Genomic DNA, 19,243 nt, shown 5'->3' with positions numbered 1-19,243 from the left:
AGGAAGTGGCGTCTAATGGCGTGAGGAAATGTAGTTTTTTCACACAAGCGAACAGATTACAAAGCACCACTTCAGTGTTGTCTCGAGACTACATTTCCCATGGTTCACTGCGTGATCTGAGCCGCTCGCTGATTCTCTGCGAGATTGACTCAATGCCAACACGCAAACAAACCTGCCGCTGTCAATGCTCTGGGAGGTCACATTTGACAGCATTCTGCCGCGGTCCTCCTCGCCAGCTGTTTGCTCGCCATTCACTCTCGTTTGTATTTGATTGCTAGTCTGATACACTCCCACTTTTCGATGAGGTCTTTTGTGTTTATCCATTATTGGATCGTTTTTGTTCAACACTGTAAATAAGAGCACTGAAGCAAGTAGGGGTAAGTCGCCATTTCTGTTCAACCCGTTTTCTCCTGTTTTGTTTAGCGTAAGAAGCTAGGTTAGTGGCTGTCTTTTCTTTGTTCTTTTTCATGATCAGGGTTTAGTTAGCGGGTGGGGTTCAAGTGTAGATTCCTTTTGTTTGTTGTTTTGGCCTGGCCTTACCCTGAAGCCGCGCTTCATCCACATTTTGTACATATTCATTGCGAGTTTGATTGTTGTGTAAATAAATTTGTGCCACTTGTGAAATTGTGTGGCTCGTTTTATGTTACGCCCTTCGAGAGCCGTCCTTGGGATGTAACACTAGCAAACACAACAACAACTATGCCACGCTTTCGGCTAACGTCGCTAGCTTCTACTGTACATTCCACACCAGTTTGCAGCTCTGCTTTGACAAAGTCATCAGTCATCTATCCAAAAATCACACTTAATTTTTGGCAAATCCTTGATCATAAGCAGACCGGTTAAGGAAGCAGGCATCTTCGAAGTGTTTGCAGCAGAGAACACTACTCGATGATGGCGTGAAATTCATTCGCTTCGTGCGAACGAAAGATGTCCATTTATGTGCTCTGCTATCCTTTGGCCTCTTATACAACTTTTCGTTTGAGTGAGAACAAAACATCGCCACACACCGCCGTGGCATCTTACCTAGAAGCAATGCAACAAACAATACTGTTCTATGGCGGACTTCCCTCACACTTCCCGGTGTCACGTGATTTCCGAAGATTGCCAAAGAAAAGCATTTTCGTTGTCAAGGGCGTTGCTATGGGTTAAACAAAGAATCTGGAAGGGTTGCGTTAAAAAAAAAAAAAAAAAAAAAAAACGAAAATATGCTTATAACTGTTTAGCCATTGATATTATTCAAAAACGTCGTTGGCCAACCTTACTTCACATAACTCCTTTAACCATATTAGACAGTTTTTTCATTCAAATGTTTCACCAGCAGTGTTGTTTTCGTCAACGGTGACGAAAATATTTCAGCAACGAACAATTTCTTTCATGACGATGACATCACAATGACGAGCTAAAAATGTGTCTTGGGAGACTAAAACATAACAAAATGGATCCCAGTTGTCATCTGACGAGACGAAAATTTGCCATAGTTTCCGTCATAACTACACAATGTGTGATATTTTCTTATCGTATGTGTAGTTAGCATGCATCTTAGCAGTGTTTGGTCGTGGTGACACGCCCCGCCCCCCACTCGTTTACTTACTGGCCATTGAGTTAGCGTGTGTCCTCTCCAGGCTCAAGATTAGCCTTTTTGCTGCTTGGAAAGTTTTGTTTTCTTATCTTGGCTATGCAATGTTGCTTTAGCCTTTAAAGGTCTGTCACACCAAACTAACTTGTAGAGTTCTTTGTTTTGTAGCTTTGTTTCGTTCTTGGCCGGAGTTTTTGTTTGTTTGTTTATTAGCGGCTAATCAGCTAATGTCGTGATGAAGTTTCTTCAAGTTAACCCATTGATGTTGATAGTTGTCCAATCCATTTTGACTGGAATGAACAAATGTTCATTGGCCCCTCCCGGTCAAATTGATTGGACGCCTAGCACGTTTGTGCAAGGTGAATGTTTCGAACGTTAACCATATTAGACAGTTTTTTCATTCAAATGTTTCACCAGCAGTGTTGTTTTCGTCAACGGTGACGAAAATATTTCAGCAACTATCAATTTTTTTCATGACGATGACATCACAATGACGAGCTAAAAATGTGTCTTGGGAGACTAAAACATAACAAAATGGATCCCAGTTGTCATCTGACAAGACGAAAATTTGCCATAGTCTCCGTCATAAATACACAATGTGTGATATTTTCTTATCGTATGTGTAGTTAGCACGCATCTTAGCAGTGTTTGGTCGTGTCACTGGCTGTGTGTTTGGGATCACTGTCATGCTGAAAGACCCAGACACGTCTCATCTTCAATGCCCTTGCTGATGGAAGAAGATTTTCACTCAAAATCTCTCGATACGTGGCCCAATTCATTCTTTCCTTTACACAGATTAGTAGTCCTGGTCCCTTTGCAGAAAAAAAACCCAAAGCATGATGTTTCCAACCCCATGCTTCACAGTGGGTATGGTGTTCTTCGGATGCAATTCAGTATTCTTCCTTCCCAAACACGAGAACCTGGTTTTCTACCAAAAAGTTCTATTTTGGTTTCATCTGACCATAACACATTCTCCCAGTCCTCTTCTGGATCATTCAAATTCTCTCTAGCGAACTGCAGACTTGCCTGGATGTGTACTGGCTTCAGCAGGGGGACACGTCTGGCAGTGCAGGATTTGAGTCCCTGCGTCACATTGTGTTACTGATAGTAGCCTTTGTTACTGTGGTCCCAGCTCTCTGTAGGTCATTCACTAGGTCCCCCCTTGTGATTCTGGGATTTTTGCTCACCGTTCTTATCATTTTGACGCCACGGGTTGAGCTCTTGAATGGAGCCCCAGATCGAGGGAGATTATCAGTGGTCTTGTATGTCTTCAATTTTCTAATAATTGCTCCCAGAGTTGATTTCCTTACACCAAGCGTTTTACCCATTGCAGATTAGTCTTCCCAGCCTGGTGCAGGTCTACAATTTTGTCTCTGGTGTCCTTCGACAGCTCTTTGGTCTTGGCCATAGTGGAGTTTGGAGTGTGACTGACTGAAGTTGTGGACAGGTGTCTTTTATAACGATAATGAGTTAAAGCAGGTGCCATTAATACAAGTGACAAGTGGAGCCCCGCTAGACCTTGTTAGACCTCTTTAGAAGAAGTTAGACCTCTTTGACAGCCAGAAATCTTGCTTGTTTGTAGGTGACAAATACTTATTTTCCACTCTTATTTGAAAATAAATTCTTTAAAAATCAAACAATGTGATTTTCTGTTTTTTTTTCCACATTCTGTTTCTCATGGTTGAGGTTTACCCATGTTGACAATTACAGGCCTTTCTAATCTTTTCAAGTAGGAGAAATTGCCCAATTGGTGGTTGACTAAATACTTATTTGCCCCACTGTATGTGTTCGCCAGATTAATCATTTAATCATTGACAATTATTTTGTAGTCTTGCAAGCAAGGCGGTACTTCCTGATACCTCTGTGAAGTTGGCTTCCAGTCAGACACAATTTTTTATAAAAATTATGACAGTTATATGTGCTACTTTTGTGCCGGTTTCATTTTTGAGATAATTACAAATCTTTTACTGTATAGGTTAGTTTGAGGTTAACCAGCGCCTCATTTTGATCTAAACTGTCTAAATCTAAAGTTGGTGTCTAGCGTTTGTAGAGTTGTCCGATATTACAGTGTAGTTGATAAAAAATTGGCCGACAAAAGCATTTTAAAATGATATCAGATAATATTGACATAGGTTTTGGGCCAATATGCATTTGCTTTCAAACTGAATGCAGAAGTGTTCTGCCAGCATATCATTGTAGTTATGCTTATTAACCACTAAGTGTCTTCAAACTAAGATGCTTGGCATTTGTTATGTGCGCTGACCGTTTGCATTCATGGTGCAAAAATTGAACAATGAATGAGGGAAAAAAACTAACTACTTCGTTACCGGAAAGAAATAGTCACTAAGAAAAGTAATCAAATACCAAAATCTGTGCAAAAGCCCAGCAAAATGCATCTTAGGAATTGTCATTGCATTGGCATGTACTATTATTTGCTCCCTGTATTTGTTATGCTTTGGTCGCCCCCTTTTGGCTCTTTAGGATATATACTGTAAATGTAATTAAATTGTGAATTTAATTATGGACATTTTGGCTCATTTCAATTTATATATATTTTTTTTTATGGGAAGTTTATTTTCTATAACTTCAGTTGAAGTTCTCTCATTTTTCCACAGAATGTTTAGTTTAATTGGAAAACCTTGAAGTTGTTACATTTATCATTATTAGGTAGTAAAGATGTCCAGATCGATCGGCAGATCGGGTCCGATCACGTTATTTTCAAGGTATCGGAATCGGCAAAAAAATATCGGACATGCCTTTTTTTAATATACTGTATATATATTTTTTAAATTTAAATCGTTTTCTAATTGTATTTAACGTTACAGACAAAATGTCCTACATTCATCCAGAGTCTTTAGTTTTGGCTTAAAGCAGAGCTATCAAATTTATCGCGTTAATGGCGGTAATTAATTTTTAAAAAATTAATCACGTTAAAATATTTGATCAAATTAACGCATGCGCTACACGTTAATGGCGCCGTTTTACCTATATATAGAGCTAAAAGGCAGTGTGAAATGAGTAGAGAGAATTTTGGCAGTCTTTGGAGCCATTTTTTAATTGGTTAAAGCCTTAAAATCCCTCTCTCAACAATTAGAAATATCGTGGGAAGCAATGTGGGGAAGAAAGGTAGTGGTTGATCTTTTCCTTAAGACCCTATGTTACTTCCCAACGCAGAGAAGATATATCAATTGGTGCCACTACGCACAGTCATGGTTGCACTTCCCATCATGCATTTGGGCAGAACAGTTAAATGGCTACAGTATTATTTACTGAAAGCTCAACAAATACACTAGACGGCAATATTTAGTCACATTATACAAAGTCACATTTATCCTTTAAGAATTACAAGTCTTTCTATCCGTGGATCCCTCTCACAGAAAGAATGTTAATAATGTAAATGCCATCTTGAGGATTTATTGTCATAATAAACAAATATAGTACTTATGTACTGTATGTTGAATGTATATAATCGTCCGCGTTTTATTCATTTTTTCTTAATGCATTGCCAAAATGTATATGATCGGGAAAAATTATCGGGAATGATTGGAATTGAATCGGGAGCAAAAAAAAAAAAAGCAATCGGATTGGGAAATGTCGGGATCGGCAGATACTCAAACTAAAACGATCGGGATCGGATCGTGAGCAAAAAAACATGATCGGAACAACCCTATTAGGTAGCGCATCAAAATAAATAATTTGAATTGAATTGAATCAGAATACAATCAGCTATAACACGTTAAGTGCATGACTGCATATGTTTATCGGTATCGGATTTTTGGAGTTGGACAATATCGGCTTATCGTTCACAAAGTCATGATCGGAACACTCTTCCTGATACGTCCGTGAAGCTGGCTCCCTACTAGATGCAAATTTATGTAAAAATGATGTTAATTGTCTGTGCAGTAAAAAGTTGCGTTTGTGCTGCTATCGTTTTTTTTAGATATTTACAATCCTTTTATAGTTCAATCTAAGGTCAACCAGCCCCCCGTTTTGATCCAAACCGGCTAAAAAATGGTGCTGTTCGTTTGTGTGTTTTGATTGGATCTTTCCCACATTGATATTTAGAATATTTTCATGGCGAATATATGAAACAATAAATCTGGCTTAGCAAGTTAACTAATTTGATAGTCGGTTATTCATTGGAATATTCCAAAAATCTTCCAATTGTTGTCATTTTCTTCTTGCAAAAACAAAACATTTGACTAACATTTTGTTAAAAATGCAAGTTTATCTCTTAATAATCCAACAACGCTGGTAAAAAAATGTCTTTTTTGACTATATTATTTTAATTAGGGTTGTTCCGATCATGTTTTTTTGCTCCCGATTCGATCCTGATCGTTTTAGTTTGAGTATCTGCCTATCCCGATATTTCCCGATCCGATTGCTTTTTTTTTGCTCCCGATTCAATTCCAATCATTCCCGATAATTTTTCCCGATCATATACATTTTGGCAATGCATTAAGAAAAAAATGAATAAAACTCGGACGAATATATACATTCAACATACAGTACATAGGTACTGTATTTGTTTATTATGACAATAAATCCTCAAGATGGCATTTACATTATTAACATTCTTTCTGTGAGAAGGATCCACAGATAGAAAGACTTGTGACTTTGTATATTGTGACTAAATATTGCCATCTAGTGTATTTGTTGAGCTTTCAGTAAATGATACTGAACGCCATGCCCAAATGCATGATGGGAAGTGGAACCATGACTGTGCGTAGTGCTACCAATTTATATATCTTCTCTGCATTGGGAAATATAAGGTGTTAAGAAAAAGATCAATTGCTGCCTTGCTTCCCCACATTGCTTCCCACGATATTTCTAATCATAGGGAGAGGGATTGTAGGCTTTAGCCAATTAAAATAAGGCTCCAAAGGCTGCCAAAATTCACTCTAATCATTTTACGCTGCCTTTTAGCTCTTTGTATAGGCAAAACGGCGGCATTACAGATGGAGCGCGACAATGCGTGAGTGGGTCGTGCAGCGCATGCATTAATTCCGTTAAATATTTTAACGTGATACATTTAAAAAAAAAAAAAAATTACCGCCATTATTGGGATAAATTTGATAACCCTACCTTAAGCCTAAACAAAAGACTCTGGATAAGTGTAGCATATTATGTCTGTAACGTTAAATAAAATTAAAAATGATTTAATTAAAAAATATATATATATATGTTAAAAAAAGGCATGGCCGATATTTTTTTGCCGATTCCGATACTTTGAAAATGACATGATCGGACCCGATGCTGGGATGCTGATCGATCGGGACATCTCTAACTTTAATACTACCATTTTCCCTGTTCAAATTTTCTTATTCTGACTAAAATACACCTTTTGCCGCTTTCAGATAACTTTATACAATTTCTACTTAACATCTAATGTATAATTATTTTTTGCAACATCACTTTAAAGTGAAAAAAATTACCGTCAGCCGCACCCGAAAAAACATCAAACTAGTTGTGTGTCCGCTAACGCAAAGTTCCACAGCGGAAGGAAGACGCTTGTTTTGTTCCGCCTACATACGCCCACTAATCCAATCACAACTCAAACAGTAGAAAAGTTCTCTTGTGATTGACAGCTATTAGGAGTGAATGGATAAGATAGCGACAGCCATTTTGGCTAAGATGCTTTGGCTTTTCATTATTTCGCCAAACAACATTTTGAAATTAGAGTTTTGTTTTGTATTTATTTCAACTAAAAATCCAATTTTAGTGACGTATTCTCAATTAATTAGAGAATGACTGCTTGTTGTTTTATTTTTACTGTGCATAGCGGTTCATTCATGTCGCGAATGTGGGGGCATGACATTTCCACCACGTTAGCGCTTAGCTGGTGCAAACGGAGAGACGGTCCCGAGTCGGCGGTCGGGAGAAATCCATAATCCACAAGCCGCAACTTAATGGCTGTTTTAATGAAAGCGAGCGTTTGGGGAGATAAGAGCGACGGCCCACTGTACGCCAATGTGCCAAATGGAAATAAGTGCAAGTGGCAAGGTCACTAATCAATAGCCAGTTAATTAATGAGGACTGCGCTGGAGTATGGATTTGCAAATGCCGGCTTTTTTTTGTTTTGTTTTTTTTTGCTTCAATCGTTGAGCGACATCAACGAGAAGAAAAAAAACAAACACTGCAACGTTGATTCACCTTGAAAAATGAAACCAGTGGAGTTGTATATAAAACAAGATTTTTGCACCTCACATATGTGCTTTGCGTAAACATCGGTTTAAAGTCACTAATGAACCTTTAGTTGTCGGTTGTGAACGTCAAAGACAAATTTAAGTAGTTGATAAAACTAACGTCTATTTTTTTTAAGAACACGAACTCGTCAAGATGACACGGACCCGTTTAAAATCTTAAACAGCATTATTATTGAAATTAAAATCAAATATTGAGACTATTCAACTACATCAAATAATTTGGCAAAGAGCAAATGTGGAAAAATGCGTCTTTAAATCTGCTGTTTAGCTCATCCTGTCATCATAGCGCTCCGGCGCCTCCATCTTGGTCATGATGTCACCAGCTTAAGTATTTACAGTGGGACAAATAGTAAGTATTTAGTCAACCACCAATTGTGCAAGTTCTCCCACTTGAAAAGATTAGAGAGGCCTGTAATTGTCAACATGGGTAAACCTCAACCATGAGAGACAGAATGTGGAAAAAAAACCCAGAAAATCACATTGTTTGATTTTTAAAGAATTTATTTCCAAATTAGAGTGGAAAATAAGTATTTGGTCACCTACAAACAAGCAAAATTTCTGGCTGTCTTCTAACGAGGCTCCACTCGTTACCTGTATTAATGGCACCTGTTTTAACTCAATATCGGTATAAAAGACACCTGTCCACAACCTCAGTCAGTCACACTCTGAACACCACTATGGCCAAGACCAAAGAGCTGTCGAAGGACACCAGAGACAAAATTGTCGACCTGCACCAGGCTGGGAAGACTGAATATGCAATAGGTAAAACGCTTGGTGTAAAAAAATCAACTGTGGGAGCAATCATTAGAAAATGGAAGACATACAAGACCACTGATAATCTCCCTCGATCTGGGGCTCCATGCAAGATCTCACCCCGTGGCGTCAAATTGATAACCAGAACGGTGAGCAAAAATCACAGAATATCACGGAGGGACCTAGTGAATGACGTACAGAGAGCTGGGACCACAGTAACAAAGGATACTATCAGGAACACAATGCGCCGCCAGGGACTCAAATCCTGCACTGCCAGACATGTCCCCCTGCTGAAGCCAGTAAACATCCAGGCCCGTCTGCGGTTTGCTAGAGAGCATTTGGATGATCCAGAGGAGGACTGGGAGAATGTGTTATGGTCAGATGAAACCAAAATAGAACTTTTTTGTAGAAACACAGGTTCTCGTGTTTGGAGGAGAAACAATACTGAATTACATTTGAAGAACACCATACCCACTATGAAGCACGGGGGTGGAAACATCATGCTTTGGGGCTGTTTTTCTGCAAAGGGACCAGGACTACTAATCTGTGTAAAGGAAAGAATGAATGGGGCCATGTATCGAGAGATTTTGAGTGAAAATCTCCTTCCATCAGCAGGGGCATTGAAGATGAGACGTGGCTGGGTCTTTCAGCATGACAATGATCCCAAACACACAGCCAGGGAGCCAAAGGAGTGGCTTCGTAAGAAGCATTTCAAGCTCCTGGAGTGGCCTAGCCAGTTTTCAGATCTCAACCCCATAGAGAATCTGTGGAGGGAGTTGAAAGTCCATGTTGCCCAACGACAGCCCCAAAACATCACTGCTCTAGAGGAGATCTGCATGGAAGAATGGGCCAAAATACCAGCAACAGTGTGTGAAAAGCTTGTGAAGAGTTACAGAAAACGTTTGGCCTCCGTTATTGCCAACAAAGGGTACATAACAAAGTATTGAGATGAATTTTTGGTACTGACCAAATACTTATTTTCCACCATGATTTTCAAATAAATTCTTTAAAAATCAAACAATGTGATTTTCTGTTTTTTTTTTCCACATTCTGTCTCTCATGGTTGAAGTTTACCCATGTTGACAATTACAGGCCTCTCTAATATTTTCAAGTAGGAGAACTTGCACAATTAGTGGTTGACTAAATACTTATTTGCCCCACTGTATTGAGTCGTATTTGGAGGAAGAGGAAGATTCAGAACGAAAAAAGGCGACAGAGACAACAAACAGGAGGCTGATGACTAGAGCAGCCTGCATGGGCAGCACGGAATGTCATAAATGTTCTCAAATGTTCAAATCTCTAAACTCCAATATTATCACAGAATATTCTTTGTATAAGTATTGATTCCCCGACTGCTTTATAAATTGCATTGACATGACAAATAACAGTCTTGTGCTAAATGGAATATTAAAAATTAGGGTTGTTCCGATCCGATCCCGATCGTTTTAGATTGAGTATCTGCCAATCCCGATATTTCCCGATCCGATTGCTTTTTTTTGCTCCCGATTCAATTCCAATCATTCCCGATAATTTTTCCCGATCATATACATTTTGGCAATGCATTAAGAAAAAAATGAATAAAACTCGGAAGAATATATACATTCAACATACAGTACATAAGTACTGTATTTGTTTATTATGACAATAAATCCTCAAGATGGCATTTACATTATTAACATTCTCTCTGTGAGAGGGATCCACGGATAGAAAGACTTGTGACTTTGTATCTTGTGACTAAATATTGCAATCTAGTGTATTTGTTGAGCTTTCAGTAAATGATACTGTAGCCATGCCCAAATGCATGATGGGAAGTGGAACCATGACTGTGCGTAGTGCTTCCAATTGATATATCTTCTCTGCATTGGGAAATAACGTAAGGTGTTAAGAAAAAGATCAATTGCTACCTTGCTTCCCCACATTGATTCCCATGATATTTCTAATCGTAGGGAGAGGGATTGTAAGGCTTTACCAATTAAAAAAAGGCTCAAACGGATGCCAAAATTCACTACTCATTTTACGCTGCCTTTTAGCATTCTATATAGGTAAAACGGCGCCATTACAGATTGAGCGCCACAATGCGTGAGTGGGTCGTGCAGCGCATGCATTAATTGCGTTAAATATTTTAACGTGGTACATTTTCAAAAAAATTGATTACCGCTGTTATCGGGATAATTTTGATAACCCTACCTTAAGCCTAAACTAAAGACTCTGGATGAGTGCAACATATTTTGTCTGTAAAGTTAAATACATTTAGAAAACGGTTTAATTAAAAAATATATATATATGTTAAAAAAAGGCATGGCCGATATTTTTTTGCCGATTCTGATAGTTTGAAAATGACGTGATCGGACCCGATCGATGCCGATCGATCGGGACATCTCTATTAAAAATGCATTTATTAAGTATGACAGGGATAAATTACTGCATAATGGTCAACACTGTTGACTTCTTAAACCTCATGAACGGTATTTTAGTCCACCGGAATTAGTCCGGCTCTTGTCATTTCCCTGCCTCAGAGACGGCGGAAAGAGTGTAGATGAAACTGTATGGTTGAGAGCTAAGCTACATGCTAACCCGAACCGAGCAGCTTTTCCGAGTCTGTTCCTTGCCTTTCCAACATGAAAAATAACACTAAACTACCTTGTCACTTGACTTTTTACGATAGATAAGTGCTAAAAAAAATTTGGATCCCTTGCCAGTGGCCCAGTATTTTATTAGGTCTTGTGACGCCCCGGTCCTATTGAAACTGTTAGAAATCTTTATTTATATTTGGACTTAAACTTTGGAATTTTACAGACGAAAACACTTTTGAGTAATTGTCGACTAGAACTAGACTTTCATCAACGAAAAATAGACGAAGACATTTTAAAATGGCTAAGATATGACGAAGACGGATAAGAAATTCCGTCCACAAGACTACGATGAAAATTACGAGGGCTGCCAAAAACAACACTGCTTTGAATGCAACAGCATCCTTTAAAGGGATCCTCTATTTTTAAGACAAGTAATTCTTAAAAGATACATGTTAGTATGAGTTATAATAATTAAACCCCCTCTTAATGTTTTTGTTTGAATAAAGTTTGTAAAATTATTTTAAGTGATAGGTCGCCACTCTTGTTACGTCGCAGTGCGTGATGTCACTGATCCCGTTGCCGAAATTCCAGCGTGTCACTCGTTAGCTTTCCCAACATGTCGTCAGTTCTACCCTTCCTATTTGAACCACATCTGAAAAGTGAAGAGCAGGACAGCACTGTCAGTCGTTCACAAGACGAGCTTCAGGGGAAAATGCGTGCAGCAAATACCCGATAAGACAAAAGTTGGGCAAAAGTCTCAATAATAACAGAGCGAGAGAGCGTATGCTGTTGGGACTCTGGTTGGGAGCGAGAGTGTATGCTGTTGGGAACTCGGGTTTTATTAGTAGATATTCAAGGTAAGCATATTGCGTTTTCAAACTTATCCCAATATAATTATGTAGATTGATAGCATCCAGAGCTGTCGTGTGCTTTACATACAGTACAGGCCAAAGAGCACACCTTGTGTAATCCATGTCTTGTACATTGTAACGTGTGGTAGCTAGGATATGTGTATAAAAGTACCAAAAAGGGGAGAAGCTTCCACTATGCAAATTTTATTCACAAAAAACAATATTTCCACCTTGACCACTCTTCACTCGGGAGCTCAGCAGTACGCAAACACGCGTTCCCTGACAAACTCCAAACATTGTTGTGAGGTCCACGTCAGAGTCACTGTCGTCACTGTAGCGTGCCATAGTGCTTTAATTATTTAGTATGATTTGGGGAAAACTCCCACGAAGAATAGTCAACATAAAAGATAGCAATAGTAATCCAAATCTGCGTTTTTTATTCACTCGAAGATCCAGGAATTAGACCGATCCCATGGCAATATCGCAGTCGCGATCAGGCCGACGATTCCACAAAATAGACTGATCCGAAAAGCCGCTGTGGGACCGACTAATCAAACAAATGGACAGATCCGAAACCAATATTGCAGGCGCGGTGGGACCGTCGGTTCCAGAAAATAGACGGATCCCTTACTTGACTGAGGATCCAGGAAAAATGTTCGGGCGCCAGTTGTAACGCGTGGTGGGTAGGGTACGTGCATACAGGGACCAAAAAGGGGGAGAAGCTTCCACTTATGCACATTTATTCACTAAAAATAATAATTCCACCTTGACCACTCACTTCACTCCCCTTGTTTCCATTTGACTGGAAATTGCATCCAAAAGCATCGTGGCATTTTACTTTGCGAGTTTAGGCAGCAATAAGCAATTGTTTAACACGCTACACATTTGGAAAGATACCAGTGACGTCATCACTGCGAGCCCGCAAACCATGGCGCCAACTAACGGTCAAAATATGGACCAAATATTATAAAATATTGCCATTGATTTAACATTTTATGTGTTTCTAACAACATATTCTAGTACAAGAGAACAATTGTGGTTTATTAGAGCCTACATGCATTTAAATTAGAGGATCACTTAAAGTAAGTAAGGTAGTAACAATGACAACAACATGCGTGTTTTTGTGTACTTGGGAGACGATTGTTTTTAAACAACAGAGGTTCAAAATCCATTTGGAAAGTTAGTCTGGAATTCTGTGCAGAGGCAGAATGAACCCAAAAAAAAAAAAAAGGTACAAATTAAGTCGTGATTACAATTACAGGATATGACACTTAGCTGATTTGAAATCAGCCGGGCCAAATTTGACAAAGGCCGTCAATGGCGTCAATGGCGGCCGGCTCGCCAGATCCTCAATCAAAAGTTTGCCGTGTATAATTTGACGCAATCACATTTCTCCACAGTCATCCAGCGCAATCAGCTAATCAGAGGGGAGCATTAACGAGACAAACCCAGTCGGAAAATGTGGGTGCGCTCCGTTTCCCTGGAAGTTCCCAGCGAGAAGCACCCCCCCGTCCCGGACCCCCCGCCCCTCCTCCTGATTACTCCCATCACCCTCATACGGCGGCCGCCATGTTGGCTGCTGATTGACTTATGTGCAAAAAGCCGGCAGGTAGATTATTACGCTCAGGGGCCAATGGTGTCAAGTGATTATCCGTGCTGTTTTGGCAGAACCTCGTCAAGAGCGTTAGCGTGACGACGCCCCTCCTTCTGCGAGATTGTCTGATTGGCCTGTGTTGAAAATGGGGAAAAGCGACTCACTGTCATTATTTTATCTGGAATATTTGCTGATATAGGTGTTTTCAGAAACTGAAAAGAAACTTCTAAATAGCACTGTTCGATGGGGAAAAAAATCTTAAAATCGATATGTACGATAGCCCAGAAGTGTAATAATATACAACGGCAAATCAAGAACTAAACTCAAAACCACAAAATCAAATTCTAGGGCTGTCAAATTATTAAAAATTTTAATCGAGTTAATTACAGCTTAAAAATTAATCAATCGTAATTAATCGCAATTCAAACCATCTATGAAATATGCCATATTTTTCAGTAAATTATTGTTGGAATGGAAAGATAAGACACAAGACGGATATATACATTCAACATATGGTACATAAGTACTGTATTTGTTTATTATAACAATAAATCAACAAGATGGAATTAACATAATCAACATTCTCTTAAAGTGATCCATGGATAGAAAGATTTGTAGTTCTTAAAAGATAAATGTTAGTACTAGTTGTGGTACAAACTACATTTTACTTTTGTTCTACATTGCAATTTAGTTGATGTTTTGTTTGCAACTGAACTGATCCCTGGATTGATATTGCGATAAAGATGCCGCTGCACTACAATATTTTCTTTGTCGTTTTCTTTAATATTTACTTGAATATTTTTATTGATGGGTCGTTATGACTAAAATACAGTGACTGTTATTACTGATTTTGTACAGGAGTTCAGATGTTGCACTGTGTGAAAGGCTGCTACTGTGTGTAAAAAAAAAAAAAAAAGAGAAAGCCCTGGTCTCATTCAAAGCACTAATTAAATGCTGTGATGTTTTATTTTTTTTAATATATATATCTGAAAGTATTTTCATTTGACTTCAAGTGAGTGACACAAGAGCCAATAAAAAGTTGTTTAATGTCTGACCGCCTGTGTTGCCTCATGATTCACAAAAACAATGCTTTGCTTTAGAATTTTAATGCATCCCAGGTAGAGATGCGGGTCCGATCACATCATTTTCAAAGTATCGGAATTGGCAAAAAAATATCGGCCATGCCTTTTTTTAATATATATATATATATATATATATATTTTTTTTTTAAATTGTATTTAACGTTACAGACATAATATGTTACACTCATCCAGAGTCTTTAGTTTAGGCTTAAGGTAGGGTTATCAAATTTATCCCGATAACGGCGGTTATTGTATCATGTTAAAATATATAACGCAATTAATGCACGCGCTGCACGACCCACTCACGCATTGTCGCTCTCAATCTGTAATGGCGCTGTTTTACCTATATAGAGAGATAAAAGGCAGTGTATAATGAGTAGAGTGAATTTTGGCAGCCTTTGGAGCCTTTTTTTAATTGGCTAAAGCCTAACAATCCCTCTCCCTACGATTAGAAATATCATGGGAAGCAATGTGGAGAAGCAAGGGAGCAATTGATCTTTTTCTTAACCCCATATGTTATTTCCCAACGCCGAGAAGATATATCAATTGGTAGCACTACGCACAGTCATGGGTGCACGTCCCATCATGCATTTGGGCAGAACAGATGGCTACAGTATCATTTACATGAAAGCTCAACAAATACACTAGATGGCAATATTTAGTCACAAGATACAAAGTCACAAGTCTTTCTATCCGTGGATCCCTCTCACAGAAAGAATGTTAATAATGTAAATGCCATCTTGAGGAATTATTGTCATAATAAACAAATACAGTACTCATGTACTGTATGTTGAATGTATATATTCGTCCGAGTTTTATTCATTTTTTTCTTAATGCATTGCCAAAATGTATATGATCGGGAAAAATTATCGGGAATGACTGTAATTGAATCGGGAGCAAAAAAAAAAGCAATCGGATCGGGAAATATCAGGATCGGCAGATACTCAAATTAAAACGATCGGGATTGGATCGGGAGCAAAAAAACATGATCGGAACAACCCTAATCCCAGGCTTTAATGCATCGCGATACATTGCCAAATCGAAGCGAATCGAATCGTGACCCTCTAAATCGAATCGAATCGAATCGTGGCCCTCCGAATCGTAAACGTATCGAATCGTGAGGGCAGCGCACCTCTAGTTGGGCCTTTATTTATTTATTCATTTTAAACATTGACACCTTTTTAAAACGATATCTCGATTCTTGGTATGAGTGAATCGATAACCTTTTGGGATGCAAAGTATCCCAATCAGGGGTCGCGTTAACCGAATTTTTCCGTCGTTGACCGTTTTTTTTAAAACAGTGATGGAAAAAACTGAAGTCCGTCCGTCATTTTGACAGGTTGCAATTCACACCCCAGACCACAGGGTGGCGAGTGAGCATATTAATTAGCTATTGTCTCTCTTGATGCATGACGTCGTTGGCCTTACTCGCAAAAATGTCAAGGCAACTGAGTGTTTGCCCGGCACGGGCAGACTGTTCTCCCTGTATTTTTCAAACACTGAGAGAAAAGTCTGGGACACAGCCTCTCGAGTAGGTACAAAATCAATCGACAAATCAGATTTGTTTATTTGCGTGACGAATTCTTCACGAGCAACGTCACTCTTGCGTGCCGAAAGTCGTCTCTACAACAACACGGATGGCAAACGGGAGAGCCGAGAATATGTTCCAATCCGCGGTAAATTCAGTTTTAAATGAGCTAAAACACATCGACACGAGACATTGACAACAGTCTGTCTCGCGCTAGCCATGTTGAATAAACTCCGTTCTCCTCGTATGTTTACTTCCGCGCGCATGTCCCTCGTCCTGCCCCCGTCGCTTTGCTAACGGCACGTCTGCCCGTCGCTGATTGGTGCACTCCGCTGTCTGTTTGCCTCTTGTTAAGCTTGTTCGGACAGAACATTAATTAAAAATGAATGAAAACTAAATACTATTGAATATGTCATTATTATCATTTTAAAAATGTAAGTGACGGTAAAAATAGATTATGACCGGAATTTTATGACACTGTCAGTCAAAATGACAGACAACAAAAAAGTCTAGCGCAACCTCTGATCCCAATATACAGTTGTGGTCAAAAATTTACATACACTTGTGAAGAACATAATGTCATGGCTCTCTGGAGTTTCCAGTTATTACTACAACTCTGATTTTTCTCCGATAGAGTGATTGGAACAGATACCTCTTTGTCACAAAAAACATTCATGAAGTTTGGTTCTTTTATGACTTTATTATGGGTTAACAGAAAAAGTGATCAAATCTGCTGGGTCAAAAATATACGTACAGCAACACGAATTAGCAATTTTGACTTCTCTGAGGCCATTTAAATAGGGCTCATTGGATGCAAATGCCCACAAACACTACAATGGAAAAGTCAAAGGAGCTTAGCATGGATCTGAAAAAGCGAATCATTGACTTGAACAAGTCAGGAAAGTCACTTGGAGCCATTTCAGAGCAGCTGCAGGTCCCAAGAGCAACAGTGCAAAAGATTGTTTGTAAGTATAAAGTGCATGGCACTGTTTTGTCACTGCCACGATCAGGAAGAAAACGCAAGCTATCACCTGCTGCTGAGAGAAAAATGGTCAGGAGGGTGAAGATTCAACCGAGAATCACCAAAAAGCAGATCTGCCAAGAATTAGAAGCTGCTGGAACACAGGTGTCAGTGTCCACAGTCAAGCGTGTTTTGCATCTCCATGGACTGAGAGGCTGCCGTGCAAGAAGGAAGCCCTTGCTCCAAAAGCGGCACCTTAAGGCTCGACTGAAGTTTGCTGCTGATCACATGGACAAAGATAAGACCTTCTGGAGGAAAGTTCTGTGGTCAGAAAAAACAAAAATCGAACTGTTTGGCCACAATGCCCAGCAATATGTTTGGAGGAGAAAAGGTGAGGCCTTTAACCCCAAGTACACCATGTCTACCGTCAAGCACGGGGGTGGTAGTATTATGCTGTGGGGCTGTTTTGCTGCCAATGGAACTGGTGCTTTACAGAGAGTAAATGGGATAATGAAGAAGGAGGATTACCTTCAAATTGTTCAAAATAACCTAAAGTCATCAGCCCCAAGATTGGGTCTTGGGCGCAGTTGGGTGTTCCAACAGGACAATGACCCCAAACACACATAAAAAGTGGTAATGGAATGGCTAAATCAGGCTAGATTTAAGGTTTTCGAATGGCCTTCCCAAAACCATATTGACAACTTGTGGTCAGTGCTGAAGAAACAAGTCCCTGTCAGAAAGCCATCAAATTTAACTGAACTGCACCAATTCTGTCAAGAGGAGTGGTCAAAGATTCAACCAGAAGCTTGCTAGAAGCTTGTGGATGGCTACCAAAAGCGCCTAATTGAAGTGAAAATGGCCAAGGGACATGTTACCAAATATTAGCGCTGCTGTATGTATGTATTTTTGACCCAGCAGATTTGATCACTTTTTTCTGTTCACCCATAATAAAGTCATAAAAGAACCAAACTTCATGAATGCTTTTTGTGACAAAGAAGTATCTGTTCCAATCTCTCTATCAGAGAAAAATCAGAGTTGTAGAAATAACTGGAAACTCAAGAAAGCCATGACATTATGTTCTAGTGACGGCATCTGTCGTTCACTTGAGGAAACAAATCCATTCCGGTTCGTTCAGTAAAAAGATTCGTTCAAACAAATCGTTCAACGAATCGTTCGCCCCCCTCATCTCCCTCCCCGCCCAAACGAATCGTTCGGTTACTGAACGGGAAGTGACGTTGCCGAACGAATCACTAAAGACCGCTTCGCAGTATAACTGAACGGGAAGTGACATGGCTTGGTCCCTCCCTCTCTTGCACACAGGCTCCTCATTGACCGCTCGTCGTAGTTTCAGAAATGAGGCGATATCATTCTGCTTTCACAGACAGCCTCGTCTCCCTCCCGCTGCTGCAAAAGCGAGGGAGAACTTCCGCGTCGTCTGTCCTAGTTCTATGGGCTCAAAGTCATGGCTCGTGCTTGCATTTCGATTTAGGACACGGTTAAACATTTTCCCTTTTGTGGGGGGAGTGGGGGTTTGGGGTCGGGGGCGCACGGACTTTCTTTAGCATATTCTTGATCACATATACAATGCTGCTGCTACCAGCCAACGCAGCATGCTTGCTGTCACGAAAATAAAAATAAATCAAAAGTTTAATTTCTAAATATGGAACGACCAACACATCATATTAAACTCTCGCTCTGTTGTATTTTTGTTTTTATGCTCATCACTATTATTTTTGGTCACTATCGTTAAAACTAAAGTGTAAATAGCTCATTGTAAAATGTGCTGCTCTGAAATAAAAACAATACTACATTTTGATATTTGACAGTTTAATTGCTAATCAGTATTAAGATGATCGTATAGAATTTTTGCACTGGTATAAATAAAATAATCCGGTCAGCTCCCCTGTCGTCCCCGCATCTCAGATCGTCAAATGCTGACGAGAAATAATTGTTTGCTCTTTACGATGTCGCCTTTCTACTCTCATTATTCTGTTAAGAAAAATGTAGGCATATTGCGACATCTCCCGTGTCCGCGTGCGTTGTTTTTGGGCGCTTGAGTAGCACATGATGGACGGATTGACATAATTTGTCAATCCAACCAAAACCCGACACGCTCTGA

Source organism: Corythoichthys intestinalis, chromosome 7 (assembly GCF_030265065.1).
Source record: "Corythoichthys intestinalis isolate RoL2023-P3 chromosome 7, ASM3026506v1, whole genome shotgun sequence".
Classification (NCBI taxonomy): Eukaryota; Metazoa; Chordata; class Actinopteri; order Syngnathiformes; family Syngnathidae; genus Corythoichthys; species Corythoichthys intestinalis.
Note: the sequence above shows the minus strand (reverse complement) of the source record.